Source organism: Hyperolius riggenbachi, chromosome 5, assembly GCF_040937935.1.
Source record: "Hyperolius riggenbachi isolate aHypRig1 chromosome 5, aHypRig1.pri, whole genome shotgun sequence".
Lineage (NCBI taxonomy): Eukaryota > Metazoa > Chordata > Amphibia > Anura > Hyperoliidae > Hyperolius > Hyperolius riggenbachi.
In genome coordinates this window covers 435,087,156-435,100,843 of record NC_090650.1, presented here as the reverse complement: position 1 = coordinate 435,100,843, position 13,688 = coordinate 435,087,156, and the positions used below count along the sequence as shown (strand labels likewise).

The 13,688-nt window shown below is 45.5% G+C and overlaps 1 long non-coding RNA gene and 1 pseudogene across 1 annotated transcript; one reads left to right on the top strand and one right to left on the bottom strand.

The window, feature by feature from the left end:
- Positions 1-13,688, bottom strand: part of LOC137519228 (E3 ubiquitin/ISG15 ligase TRIM25-like) — a 48,021-nt pseudogene that overhangs the window by 9,592 nt on the left and 24,741 nt on the right.
- Positions 1,154-3,450, top strand: LOC137517915 (uncharacterized). Its single transcript, XR_011020711.1, has 2 exons — positions 1,154-1,384; positions 3,201-3,450. It is a non-coding gene; the product is annotated as an uncharacterized lncRNA (long non-coding RNA).

The following is a 13,688-nucleotide window of genomic DNA, read 5'->3' as shown; positions in this document are numbered from 1 at the left end:
TGTAACGTGTTCTCCAGAAAGTGCAGCATGCTACAGCGTTACAGCGGCTTAAGCCGCGTTAGACTGTTTGCACATGCGCAGTCATGTTGGGGAGGAGCGGAGAGCAGCCAGGCACATGGCTAATTAATATTAACTGCACGTTGTGACGTGCAGTGTTTACTTACTGGAGCGGCCGCTCTGTGCGGTGATTGGCCGGCGGGACAACGTGATGCCGCATGCGTCCAAGAGTACGCATCACGGACGCCAGCGTGAGCTGCACAACGCGGCTCACTCTGACGTCCACATGGAAGAGCACCAGGCCTTGCGTTAGGTGCACGTTATGCGACCTTAACGTAGCACCTAACGCAACGTCTTGGTGTGCAAGTAGCCTAACTTTAATAAAAAGACCCACACAATTCGATGGGCTTGTAGTTCATGATGGACGTAAAACTAAAAAAAAATTGCAACTTTATTTCCAAATAAAATATTGTCGCCATACATTGTACATGGGATATAATTTAAACATTGCAATAGCCGGGACAAATGAGCAAACAAAATGTGTCAGTTGTATCCACACTAAAAAAAAAAAAAAAAAAATATTTTAAAACTATGATGGCCAAAAACAGAAATAATTAATTTTACCATATTTTTTTCCTTATTCCCGTTAAACTGCATTTAAAATTAATTTCTTAGCAAAAAGGTACCACCCAAAAAAAGCCTAATTGGTGGCATAAAAAATAAAAAAATAAAAAAAAACCCAAGGTATAGATCATTTTGTTATAATTGGTAGCGATAAAGTTATTGGGGAATGAAAAGGAAAAAAGCAAGTCTCTGACCCCAAACTGCAGCTAAACCTAGGAAAAGGCTCCGTAAAGTAAATGAACAATCACAAAATGCTACACTCAGGGCCGGATTTACCATAAGGCACTGTAGGCACGTGCCTAGGGGCGCCTAATGGGGCAGGAGCGGCTTGCTGAATGTCCCCTATACCAAAGCGGCAGAGCGCCTTATCTCTCAATCCGCCTGCTCTCCCCCTCTCAGTGCAATGCCGTCTCTCCGGCAGTCAGCAGCCGCATGGTGAGTGTACCCCACGGCTACTGTACTCATTCAGCTGCTTGCAGGATGTTACGTCAAACTGCACTGCACTTCAGTTGTGTGCGCTGTGCAGAGTAGGCATCGGGCAGCTTTGTTTATCTTTTTCCACACTGAGCTCCGAACTTCCGGCTTATCATCACTCCTCACTGATTTATTGCTCCTGACTGAGAGGAGGACTGGTCAGGTCCGTGAGTCAGTAGAGCATTCATGGCTGAGATGAGTGGGCAGTGTGCTTAGTGTTATCTTTGCAACATCTAACATCACAGAGACGGACCTGAGGAATCTGTAAATGACAGGCTGCAGGCAGAAGGTAGATTGGGATGCAGCCTGCTGATGTTCTGGGTGTACACTGCAGTGTGTGTAGAGTATGTGCATGTATAGAGTGTGTGTGTAATTTGTGTGTAGATTGTGTTTGTGTATAGTGTGTGTACAGTGTGTGCGCGTGTGTACAATGTGTGAGTGTATAGTGTGTGTGTGTGCGCGTATATAGTGTGTGTACGTGTACAGTGTGTGAGTGCGTGCGTGTGTGCGCGCGCGCATGTGTATAGTGTGTGTGTGCGCAATGTGTGCAGTGTATGTGTATAGCGTGTGCGCTTGTGTGCGTATGTGTGTGCTTGTATAGTGTGTGTGCGCATGTGTATAGTGTGTGTGTATGTGTATAGTGTGCGTGTGCATAGTGTGTGCAATGTGTGCATGTATAGTGTGTGTGCGTGTGTGTATGCGTGTACAGTGTGTGTGTGTGTGCATGCATGCGTGTACAGTGTGTGTGTGTGTGCATGCATGCGTGTACAGTGTGTGTGTGTGTGCATGCATGCGTGTACAGTGTGTGTGTGTGTGCATGCATGCGTGTACAGTGTGTGTGTGTGTGCATGCATGCGTGTACAGTGTGTGTGTGTGTGCATGCATGCGTGTACAGTGTGTGTGTGTGTGCATGCATGCGTGTACAGTGTGTGTGTGTGTGCATGCATGCGTGTACAGTGTGTGTGTGTGTGCATGCATGCGTGTACAGTGTGTGTGTGTGCATGCATGCGTGTACAGTGTGTGTGTGTGCATGCATGCGTGTACAGTGTGTGTGTGTGCATGCATGCGTGTACAGTGTGTGTGTGCATGCATGCGTGTACAGTGTGTGTGCATGCATGCGTGTACAGTGTGTGTGCATGCATGCGTGTACAGTGTGTGTGAGAGTATTTCGTACACAGTTCAGTCAAACTGACAAGAATTGGTTTTAACCATTGAGGAACTGTGTGGACAAAGGAAGACTCAGGGAGAGATTAAATCTCAATTTACCCATTCATTTGGATGGAAGATACCAAGGACAACTATTAGCAGCTTAGCTTTCTGTGGTGGCCATTCTTGATAGGATCTCAAAGTGTAATGCCTGATACACACAATGCAATGTCCCGTCAGATTGACAGTCAAATCGAGTCTCCAACAGGTCCAATCTGATTTCCAGATCAATTTTCTGTTCGATTTTCTGATCACTTCTATATAAAATAGATCAGAAAAACAATCAGAAATCAGATCGGACATGTTGGATATAAATGATTTGGCGGGAAATTATATTGTGTGTACTAGTGTGTTTTGGGATCTTGGGCAGATTGGCATTGGCAGCATTGTTTGTGGCAAATATTGATCTTATATTTTCAATGTTTCACTAAATATGCGTTATTTAAGTGTACCAGCGATGGATTCCCTGAAATAAAATAAACATACCAAGGGCTTCCTTCAGCCCCCTCTGGCCTGATCGCTCACACAAGGTCATCTTCTTCCTCTCCATTCGCCCGCAATTGGCCCTATAAAGTCCTCCGGTCTGAGGCCAACTGTGCATGCCCGGCTGCGCGTGCATTCCTTCCACATTCTCGTCAGCACAGAATGCTCCCTGGTGACAGGAGCAAGACAGGGCAGCATGCCTGGCCGGATAGCAAGTGTGCAGTTGGCCCTGGACCGGAGGACTTTCTGGGGCCAATTGCAGGCGAATGGAGAGGGAGAAGAGGAGGCCGTAGGGATCTGAAGGGAGCAACAGGTATGTATATTTTATTGTGGGGGGCCTGATCTCTGGTACACTTTAAACAGTGTTAAGCCAAGCACAGGAGTTATATTTTTACTTTTTTCTCTTCATTTGACAGGAGCCGGAGTTCTCTTGTAATGCTCCTAGCATCGGTGTTCCTCAAATGCTAATTTTCTTCTAAGCACTACAACTTATTATTACCTGAATGCAAAAGGTTCCCCTCACACCCCCTTTCCATGGTGCAGGCCAACAGAGTGCAGTGACCAGGATGTCAGTTTTGTAAAATCCACCCCGATTGTTACTTTCCTTTTCCTATGTGACTTGCTTTGCTCATGTTGAATGTAATTATAATGAATAGTTTTGACCTACCTATTGAGTGGTTCTGAATATATAGGCAAGCCTTTTTCTTTTTAGAATAATATCTGCACATTGTTGGGGTTCTGTACTTGTCTTTGGTAAAAGGGGGTGTGATTTGAGGGGTGTGGTCTGTGTTAAGGGGCGGAGTTTAGGGCGCAAGAGCTTATGTGCCTACAGGCTCCTGAGTTATAAATCCGGCCCTGGCTACACTAGTCGCTAATACACTAAGCTAACCCTCTGACTCAGAAAAACAATGAATATATCTAGATAAACTGTATCAGTCAAATAAGTATCTCAGAAATAACTATACTGAGTGACACACATTGACCAGTAGTGACCACTAGTACTAAGGGCCCTGTCACACCACAAAGCGTTTTGCAAGTGGTTTTCGTTTCTTTAAAAAACACTTCCATTGCCTTACAATAAATCGCGGCAAAATAGCCACGATCACAATTTTTCAAAAATCGCGACTGCAGCTTTTTTGCCGCAATTTTAATGTAAGTGAATAGAAGCGGTTTTTAACCACTTTACCCCCGCGCGTACGGATTTCTCCGCCCCTTTTTCCATCCTTTCACCCCCAGGGACGGAGAAATCCGTACTCTGCGCACTCCCGCCGCTCTCCGCGCTCCCGCTCGTAAACACGCCGCCCGCCGCTAGTAAACACGCCGCCGCCCGCTCGCCCAGAGATCAACGAACGGGAAAATCCATTCCCGTTCGTTGATCTCAGCCCCGCAATGATCTGCTGCCGCTCGGCTGAGCAGCGCGACCATTGTGAAATAATAACAAAGTCCCAGCCTCTTTCTACTTCCTGCAAGCGTCCGGAAGGACGCTTGCAGGTCACATGAAACAAATTGGTAATGTTGCCATCTTGTGGCCAAATAGTAAAACTACACCCTAACCATTTTTTTTTTTTTTTTTACACACAAATAAACTTGTTTTACACAAAAAATTAACTCCTTACCTCCCACACTCCCCACTTTTTTTTTTTTTGTAATTAAAAAAAAAATAAAAAATTTACAATTCAAAAAAAATACATAAATAGTTACCTTAGGGACTGAACTTTTTAAATATTTATGTCAAGAGGGTATAACACTGTTACTTTATAAACTACGGGCTTGTAATTAGGGATGGACGCAAAACTGAAAAAAATGCACCTTTATTTCCAAATAAAATATTGGCGGCAAACATTGTGATAGGGACATAATTTAAACGGTTTTATAACCGGGATAAATAGGCATATACATTTAATGGGTTTTAATTACAGTAGCATGCATTATTTAAAAACTATAAAGGCCGAAAACTGAAAAATAATAAATTTTTTCCCACATTTTTTCCTATTTTCCCATTAAAACACATTTAGAATAAAATTATTCTTGGCATAATGTCCCACCTAAAGAAAGACTAATTGGTGGCGAAAAAAACAAGATATAGTTCATTTCATTGCGATAAGTAATGATAAAATTATAGACGAATGAATGGAAGGAGCGCTGAAAGGTGAAAATTGCTCTGGTGGTCAGGGGGTAAAACCCCTCAGTTGGGAAGTGGTTAAAAACCGAAAAACGACCTGCAAAATGCTTTTTGATGTGGCAGGGCCCTTACTGCTTAACACAATAGCACACTTTACAGACCATTACCTAAGCTTACTCAGTCCCTTTCCTATCCCTGGACTGCTGCTTGCTGAATTAAATCCCGGTCTCTAACCTACCACTGACTAGAAGGCCTGGGACCCTCTGCAAAGCACTATTGCAATAGATTTGTGATGGCGCTCTGCAAGGGCTCACTGCTTGCTGCTGCCTGTACTTACCAGGCAGCAGTGAGCAGCTGTGAGAGTCTGAGAGGCATTTCACTGCCTATCAACAGTCCGTGGAAAAAAGAGGCCTAATGCTGCATACACACTTGAGATAAAAGTCTTTGGAAAAGGCAATATCACAGACCAATTATACCCCCTTCCATGTAGTATGAGAGCCACCCCTACACAGTCTATTCTATGGAGCTGCACTCCCCATCAGACAGAAATCTTACCCCCTTCCATGTAGTATGAGAGCCACACCTACACAGTCTATTCTATGGAGCTGCACTCCCCATCAGACAGAAATCTTACCCCCTTCCATGTAGTATGAGAGCCACACCTACACAGTCTATTCTATGGAGCTGCACTCCCCATCAGATAGAAATCTTACCCCCTTCCATGTAGTATGAGAGCCACACCTACACAGTCTATTCTATGGAGCTGCACTCCCCATCAGACAGAGATCTTACCCCCTTCCATGTAGTATGAGAGCCATACTCTACACAGTCTATTCTATGGAGCTGCACTCCCCATCAGACAGAAATCTTACCCCCTTCCATGTAGTATGAGAGCCACACCTACACAGTCTATTCTATGGAGCTGAACTCCCCATCAGACAGAGATCTTACCCCCTTCCATGTAGTATGAGAGCCATACTCTACACAGTCTATTCTATGGAGCTGCACTCCCCATCAGATAGAAATCTTTGCAAGATGCTGCACACAAAGATGCTGCACACATTCAAAAGATCATTATCTGCAAAAGATCTCTTCCTGCAATAGATCCATTGCTGCAAAATGCATTCATAGTCTATGAGATCTGCAGATCATCATACACACCTTGTTTAACAGGCAATCATCTGCAGATCAGATCCACCAGGATGGATTTTCAGATCTGCAGATGATTGTCTGATCTGCACGAATGTCAGTTAAACAAGGTGTGTATGATGATCTGCAGATCTCAGACTATGAATGCAATTTGCAGGAGCGGATCTTTGGCAGGAAAAGATCTTTTGCAGATACTGATCTTTTGTGTCTGTACAGCATCTGTGTGTGCAGCATCTTGCAAAGATTTCTGTCTGATGGGGGAGTGCAGCTCCATAGAATAGACTGTGTAGGTATGGCTCTCATACTACATGGAAGGGGGTAAGATTGGTCTGTGATCTTGCCTTTTCCAAAGACTTTTATCTCAAGTGTGTATGCAGCATAAGGGCCCTTTCACATCAGGCAATGCGTGCAGGAGCCGTTCTCCTGCACACGTTGAATAGCCTGCGGATATTGCGGTGCGAAGCAATCAGCGGCGGTAGCTATACATTCTCTTGATGGGAAAACGCGCCCCCCCCCCCCCCCCCCCCCCCCAACGCCTAAAAGCTCCCGGGTGCGTCAAACCGCAACATACCGAAACGCAGCGTCGGGTGTGAAAGGTAAAATGAAAATCTATGGACTTTGCATCAAAAAGCAGGGAACGGGCTCTAGTGTGAAACAGCCCTGAGGGCTTTAACCAAACACACAAGAGCAATAAAAAAAAAAAGCTGTGTATCCGAAGCCACGAGTGAAACGTCAAATAAACATACAAAAAAAAACACAACTATGGAGATATAGATAGATAGATAGATATACACACAAAAAATAGCCATCCATGATGCAAAAGCATAAATCTTGATTAGGAATCCTATAATAAAATAATCCAAAAATTAAATAGACACTGTACCATCAAAAACATCCCCTGGGGGGTACTCACCTCGGGAGGGGGAAGCCTCCGGATCCTAATGAGGCTTCCCACGCCGTCCTCCGTCCCTCGGGGGTCTCGCTGCAGCCCTCCGAACAGCCGGCGACAGACCCGACAGCCTGTTCAATATTTACCTTTCCCTGTTCCAGCGGGGCGCTGTGGCTGCTGTAGGCTCCGAAGTAGACGGAAATAGCCGATCTCAGACGGGTCCGCTCTACTGCGCAGGCGCCGGAGACTTGCACCTGCGCAGTAGAGCGGACCCGACGGCGATCGGGTATTTCCGCCTATTTGAGAGCCGCCACAGCGCCTGCGCAGGAGCCGGGAAGGTAAATATTTACATCGCGGCTGTTCGGAGGGCTGCAGCGAGACCCCCGAGGGTCGGAGGACGGCGTGGGAAGCCTAATTGGGACCCTGAGGCTTCCCCCACCCAAGGTGAGTACCCCCCAGGGGAACTTTTGCTGTTACAGGTTTTCTTTAAAAACCAGCGGTAGTGAATACAGGAACCAGGTGTGCAAGAATACACAAATGACATGCTGCTGACCACAATAGATCACATCCTACCAGGTGCCTACATCTCTATGTAAACAGACAAATGTCAGCTCTATTAATGAGCGCTATCAAGAGTAAGGAATCCGCAATCATCACTACAGTTTCAAATAAAGCCTACTTGCACCAAGAAAAAAAAAAAAAAAGTGTACAGTAAGATAGATGGAGTCTCACCCAGTGATGTAAGCACCGCCCGCACACCGGGTCCTGTAACATGTCCGCGCTGCTCACGCATTCCGGACTAGGTCCTTCTCTGTATTCACTACCGCTGCTTTTTCATTTGTTTTTATTATTGGATTCCTAATAAAGATTTATGCTTGATTTTCCTAAGTTTTTTTTTTTTTTTTGCAAAAGCTGATTTCTTCCAGGTCAAAGTGTACAAGAAATATAAAATCGCTAGGCATAAATCGGAAAAATCGCTAGGCACATGCCTAGAACCACTAAGAAATAAAAAATGCTAAGCACTTGTAATTATGCTAGCGATTTTTGGTGCGCACATGGCCTAACTGAATCAGAAAGCTAACAATTGCAGGTACAAGGAGTCTCAAAATTAGTACAAATCAATTGCAAATGACAAACACACAGCGCTGCTCTCTCTGACAGTGCGTTATCAGCGACACAAACCTTTCATGGACTGTATGCTTCATTGAATGCTACACAACACAAGGAAAACGTGCAGCGCCACATTACCATTATGTACCTGCTGTTAGGTTTTGTTCACCTATAAAAATTGCAGTCGCTGATGCCAGCATTTTGCGATTTTGTGAGTGGATTTTTTAGCGCCTCCCGGCGCTTACCTGCGTGCTACGATTTTTTGTAAATCGCTTTTCTAAGCGTTTTGTATGTTCACTTTCTGACGCAAGTCAGGAAGTGATCTCTTTGACCCGGAAAAGAAAAATTACAATTTATTCATGAAAGCGCTGTTTTGTCAATAGTTTTGCGTTTCCCTATACCTTCCATTGAGGCATATCGCCCCAAAAATGGTACATGCAGCACTTTGGTGAGCAGATCGGAAACAAATCCCAATCGCAGGACAAATCCCACTCGCTCAGATGTGAACACTCATAGGGAACCATTGCACAAGCGCTTTTAGGGCGATTTTGAAAATCGCTGGTGCTTAAAAAAGGGCGAAAACACCCTTAGTGTGAACAAGCCCTTACATGCGAGGGCTGTTACCACATGGCACACGGGAATTACTGACTAGTGAGGTAAATGGCTTAAGCCTCTTTTCCAGTTGAACTGTGTTCATAGTAAGCAGTTACTAGGCAGCAGTGAGCAGTTGTGAGAGTTTGGGGTTCATTCACTTTAACAAATAGCGTGTCTTAGAGTTAACATGCCTTATCAGAGTAGCATAGCGAGCGCTACGAACTTTGCCTGCTAATTGGCAATGATGAAAGCTCCACTCGTCCTGCCCTGAGCCCCTGCGGGTGCAAACACTTTAAAAGACATTATTCTCGCACTTTGATTGGCCCAATAGGCTGCCTGTTAAGTTTCCTGTCAAGTGAATTCGCATCAGCACAGGTGCCACGTCCATTTCGGAAGCAGACGTGGCACCCCAGTGGAAATGCAGCCTAACTCATGTGGTAAAGGTAAGTGAGGACGGGTTCACACAAAGAGCACTTTTGAAAGTGCCGGCATTCCAAAAAGCTATTGGCTAATGTGTTTGTATGGGCGGGTTCACACCAGAGCGATGCGATTTTTCCCCAAACACAAAACGCAGGCCTTGCAGCATTTTAGAGGTGATTAGGCCTCAATGTAAAGCAAAGGGAAACTGTAAAATTTCAGCTAGGTTCACAGGAGGACTTTGCGTTGTTATTCGACGTTAAAGTTGCAACACTACATAAAAGAGTGGTAACGCAGATTAACACTGCATTACTGTTGCATTACAGAACAACTGAAGTGAGAGGGATATGGAGGTTGCCATATTTATTTCCCTCTAAACAATACTAGTTGCCTGGCTGTCCAGCTGATCTGTGTCTGCAGTAGTGTCTGAATCACACCAGAAACAAGCATGCAGCTAATCTTGTCAGATCTGACAATAATGTCAGAAACACCTGATCTGCTGCATGCTTGTTCAGGGGTGTGACAATCCAGCCCCGCGATCCCGTCGAGCTCTGCTCCAGTTAGCGTACGCAGGAAGTACGGGTGCAGACGGACAATGAAGACCGGTTGCTGGATCGTCAGAGGGAGAAAGAAAGGTTAAGGCGTGCCAATCCCGTCTAATCTGCTCCCGTTAGCATACGCTGGAAGTACAATGAACAAACTGACAAAGATTGTTCGCGCAGCTGCCGACAATATGTAATGGGACAAACATTCACCAATCCCGTATTACTAGGCCACTGTTGCCATGCAGGTCTCATGCACTAGAGACTGCTGGAGGCAAATTCACTGTGTGCGTAGTAAACGGTTAAGATTGGTTGGAGGTGCCCATACATGTACAATCCTGATTGTATATACACAATCTGTAAACTAAAAATATCGATTTCGCGCTGGAAATCGGGTAAATACACTGCCACCACTCCCCGATTGATAGGGCGAGGAGACCCCAACGCTATCATAATACGGTAGCCAGCCCAATCACGTTCGACATGCTTCAGTAACCATTCGGGGAATAGTCACTTCCGAAGGCTTAAAGACTGAGCAATGCAACGTTAAATAAAGGTTACTGGGTCCCTATATGATGCAATCTCGAATTGTATTTACAATCGAGAAACTAAAGTTATCGATTTCGCACAGGAAATCTGGTACTAGCTAATCCTAGAAGGAAGAAACGGTTATTTACAACCTAGCTAGCAAATCAACAATTTATAAGCAAATCATAAAACAATGCGGTAGTATGACTGACTCTTCAGAGGGCAGATTCGTTATAGCAGCAATCAGATGACCAGAACAGGCACAAGACTGAACGATAAAAATCGTTAGTTTTATTCTAAAACTACATACACACAGCATACTTTAGAACAGATTGATTTGATAGAGAGCAGAGATGAAAAGAAACAGAATGTCTTAATATACAGTTCAAATACCGTTATTGGTAGCCCATGCGGCAATCGCAAGTCTTTGAAGGAAAGTCCAAGATGGCGGTTTTGCCATGCGGCCAGAGTCCTGCTGGCCTGTCAGATGTTATAGATAGTGTTGGGCGAACAGTGTTCGCCACTGTTCGGGTTCTGCAGAACATCACCCTGTTCGGGTGATGTTCGAGTTCGGCCGAACACCTGATGGTGTTCGGCCAAACTGTTCGGCCATATGGCCGAACTAAGAGCGCATGGCCGAACGTTACCTGAACGTTCGGCTAGCGCTGTGATTGGCCGAACGGGTCACGTGTAGTGTTGGGCGAACATCTAGATGTTCGGGCCGAACATGGCCGCGATGTTCGGGTGTTCGAGCCGAACTCCGAACATAATGGAAGTCAATGGGGACCCGAACTTTCGTGCTTTGTAAAGCCTCCTTATATGCTACATACCCCAAATTTACAGGGTATGTGCACCTTGGGAGTGGGTACAAGAGGAAATTTTTTTTAGCAAAAAGAGCTTATAGTTTTTGAGAAAAATCGATTTTAAAGTTTCAAAGGGAAAACTGTCTTTTAAATGCGGGAAATGTCTGTTTTCTTTGCACAGGTAACATGCTTTTTGTCGGCATGCAGTCATAAATGTAATACATATAAGAGGTTCCAGGAAAAGGGACCGGTAACGCTAACCCAGCAGCAGCACACATGATGGAACAGGAGGAGGGTGGCGCAGGAGGAGAAGGCCACGCTTTGAGACACAACAACCCAGGCCTTGCATGAGGACAAGAAGCGTGCGGATAGCAATTTGCGTTTTGTCGCCATGCAGTCATAAATGTAATACAGATGAGAGGTTCAATAAACAGGGACCGGAAACGCTAACCCATCACAGATGTTCATTGTTCATGTTACTTGGTTGGGGTCCGGGAGTGTTGCGTAGTCGTTTCCAATCTAGGATTGATTCATTTTAATTTGAGTCAGACGGTCTGCATTTTCTGTGGAGAGGCGGATACGCCGATCTGTGACGATGCCTCCGGCAGTACTGAAACAGCGTTCCGACATAACGCTGGCTGCCGGGCAAGCCAGCACCTCTATTGCGTACATTGCCAGTTTGTGCCAGGTGTCTAGCTTCGATACCCAATAGTTGAAGGGTGCAGATGGATTGTTCAACACAGCTATGCCATCTGACATGTAGTCCTTGACCATCTTCTCCAGGCGATCGGTGTTGGAGGTGGATCTGCACGCTTGCTGTTCTGTGTGCTGCTGCATGGGTGTCAGAAAATTTTCCCACTCCAAGGACACTGCCGATACCATTCCCTTTTGGGCACTAGCTGCGGCTTGTGTTGTTTGCTGCCCTCCTGGTTGTCCTGGGTTTGCGGAAGTCAGTCTGTCGGCGTACAACTGGCTAGAGGAGGGGGAGGATGTCAATCTCCTCTTTAAAGTCTCCACAAGGGCCTGCTGGTATTCTTCCATTTTGACCTGTCGGACTCTTTCTTCAAGCAGTTTTGGAACATTGTGTTTGTACCGTGGATCCAGAAGGGTATAAACCCAGTAATTGGTGTTGTCCAGAATGCGCACAATGCGTGGGTCACGTTCAATGCAGTCCTAGGCCGAAGAGGTCATAGCCTAGGGTCACAAAAACCTGTTTATTTGGGCAATTTCAATGGTAGTGATGGTGACGTACATAAATCTCAGCCATGGCCGTTAGCAATGTCTGAATTTCACGAAATGTCTCATGCAGGTAGAAGACATATTGTTAGACTTGGATTCCAAAGATGGGGTCCCTACATCTCTGCAAACCAGAGTTACAGGGCTCCAAATTTGGTAAAATCCCCCATAGGCTTTCATTGGGCCTCCTATTTACAGTTCCAAAATCTCACATCTTTTCAAAGGGCAATTGATCAGCAGTGGCAAATTTTCTAGCATTGTAGGGACCCTTAGGGGGAACATGACTGGTGAGTTTCGGGCCCCTAGGCCGAAGAGGTCATAGCCTAGGGTCACAAAAACCTGTTTATTTGGGCTATTTCAATGGTAGTGATGGTGACGTACATAAATCTCAGCCATGGCCGTTAGCAACCTACATCTCTGCAAACCAGAGTTACAGGGGTCCAAAATTGGTAAAATCCCCCATAGACTTTCATTGCCTCCCTATTTCACTTTACAAAATCTCACATCTTTTCAAAGGGCAATGGCTCAGCAGTACCAAATTTTCTAGCATTGTAGGGACCCTTAGGGGGAACATGACTGGTGAGTTTTGCCACTGCTGAGCCATTGCCCTTTGAAATGGTGTGAGATTTTGGAACGGTAAATAGTAGGCCCAATGAAAGCCTATGGGGGATTTTACCAATTTTGGACCCCTGTAACTCTGGTTTGCAGAGATGTAGGGACCCCATCTTTGGAATCCAAGTCTAACAATATGTCTTCTACCTGCATGAGACATTTCGTGAAATTCAGACGTTGCTAACGGCCATAGCTGAGATTTATGTACGTCACCATCACTACCATTGAAATAGCCCAAATAAACAGGTTTTTGTGACCCTAGGCTATGACCTCTTTGGCCTAGGGGCCCGAAACTCACCAGTCATGTTCCCCCTAAGGGTCCCTACAATGCTAGAAAATTTGGTACTGCTGAGCCATTGCCCTTTGAAAAGATGTGAGATTTTGTAAAGTGAAATAGGGAGGCAATGAAAGTCTATGGGGGATTTTACCAATTTTGGACCCCTGTAACTCTGGTTTGCAGAGATGTAGGTTGCTAACGGCCATGGCTGAGATTTATGTACGTCACCATCACTACCATTGAAATAGCCCAAATAAACAGGTTTTTGTGACCCTAGGCTATGACCTCTTCGGCCTAGGACTGCATTGAACGCGACCCACGCATTGTGCGCATTCTGGACAACACCAATTACTGGGTTTATACCCTTCTGGATCCACGGTACAAACACAATGTTCCAAAACTGCTTGAAGAAAGAGTCCGACAGGTCAAAATGGAAGAATACCAGCAGGCCCTTGTGGAGACTTTAAAGAGGAGATTGACATCCTCCCCCTCCTCTAGCCAGTTGTACGCCGACAGACTGACTTCCGCAAACCCAGGACGACCAGGAGGGCAGCAAACAACACAAGCCGCAGCTAGTGCCCAAAAGGGAATGGTATCGGCAGTGTCCTTGGAGTGGGAACATTTT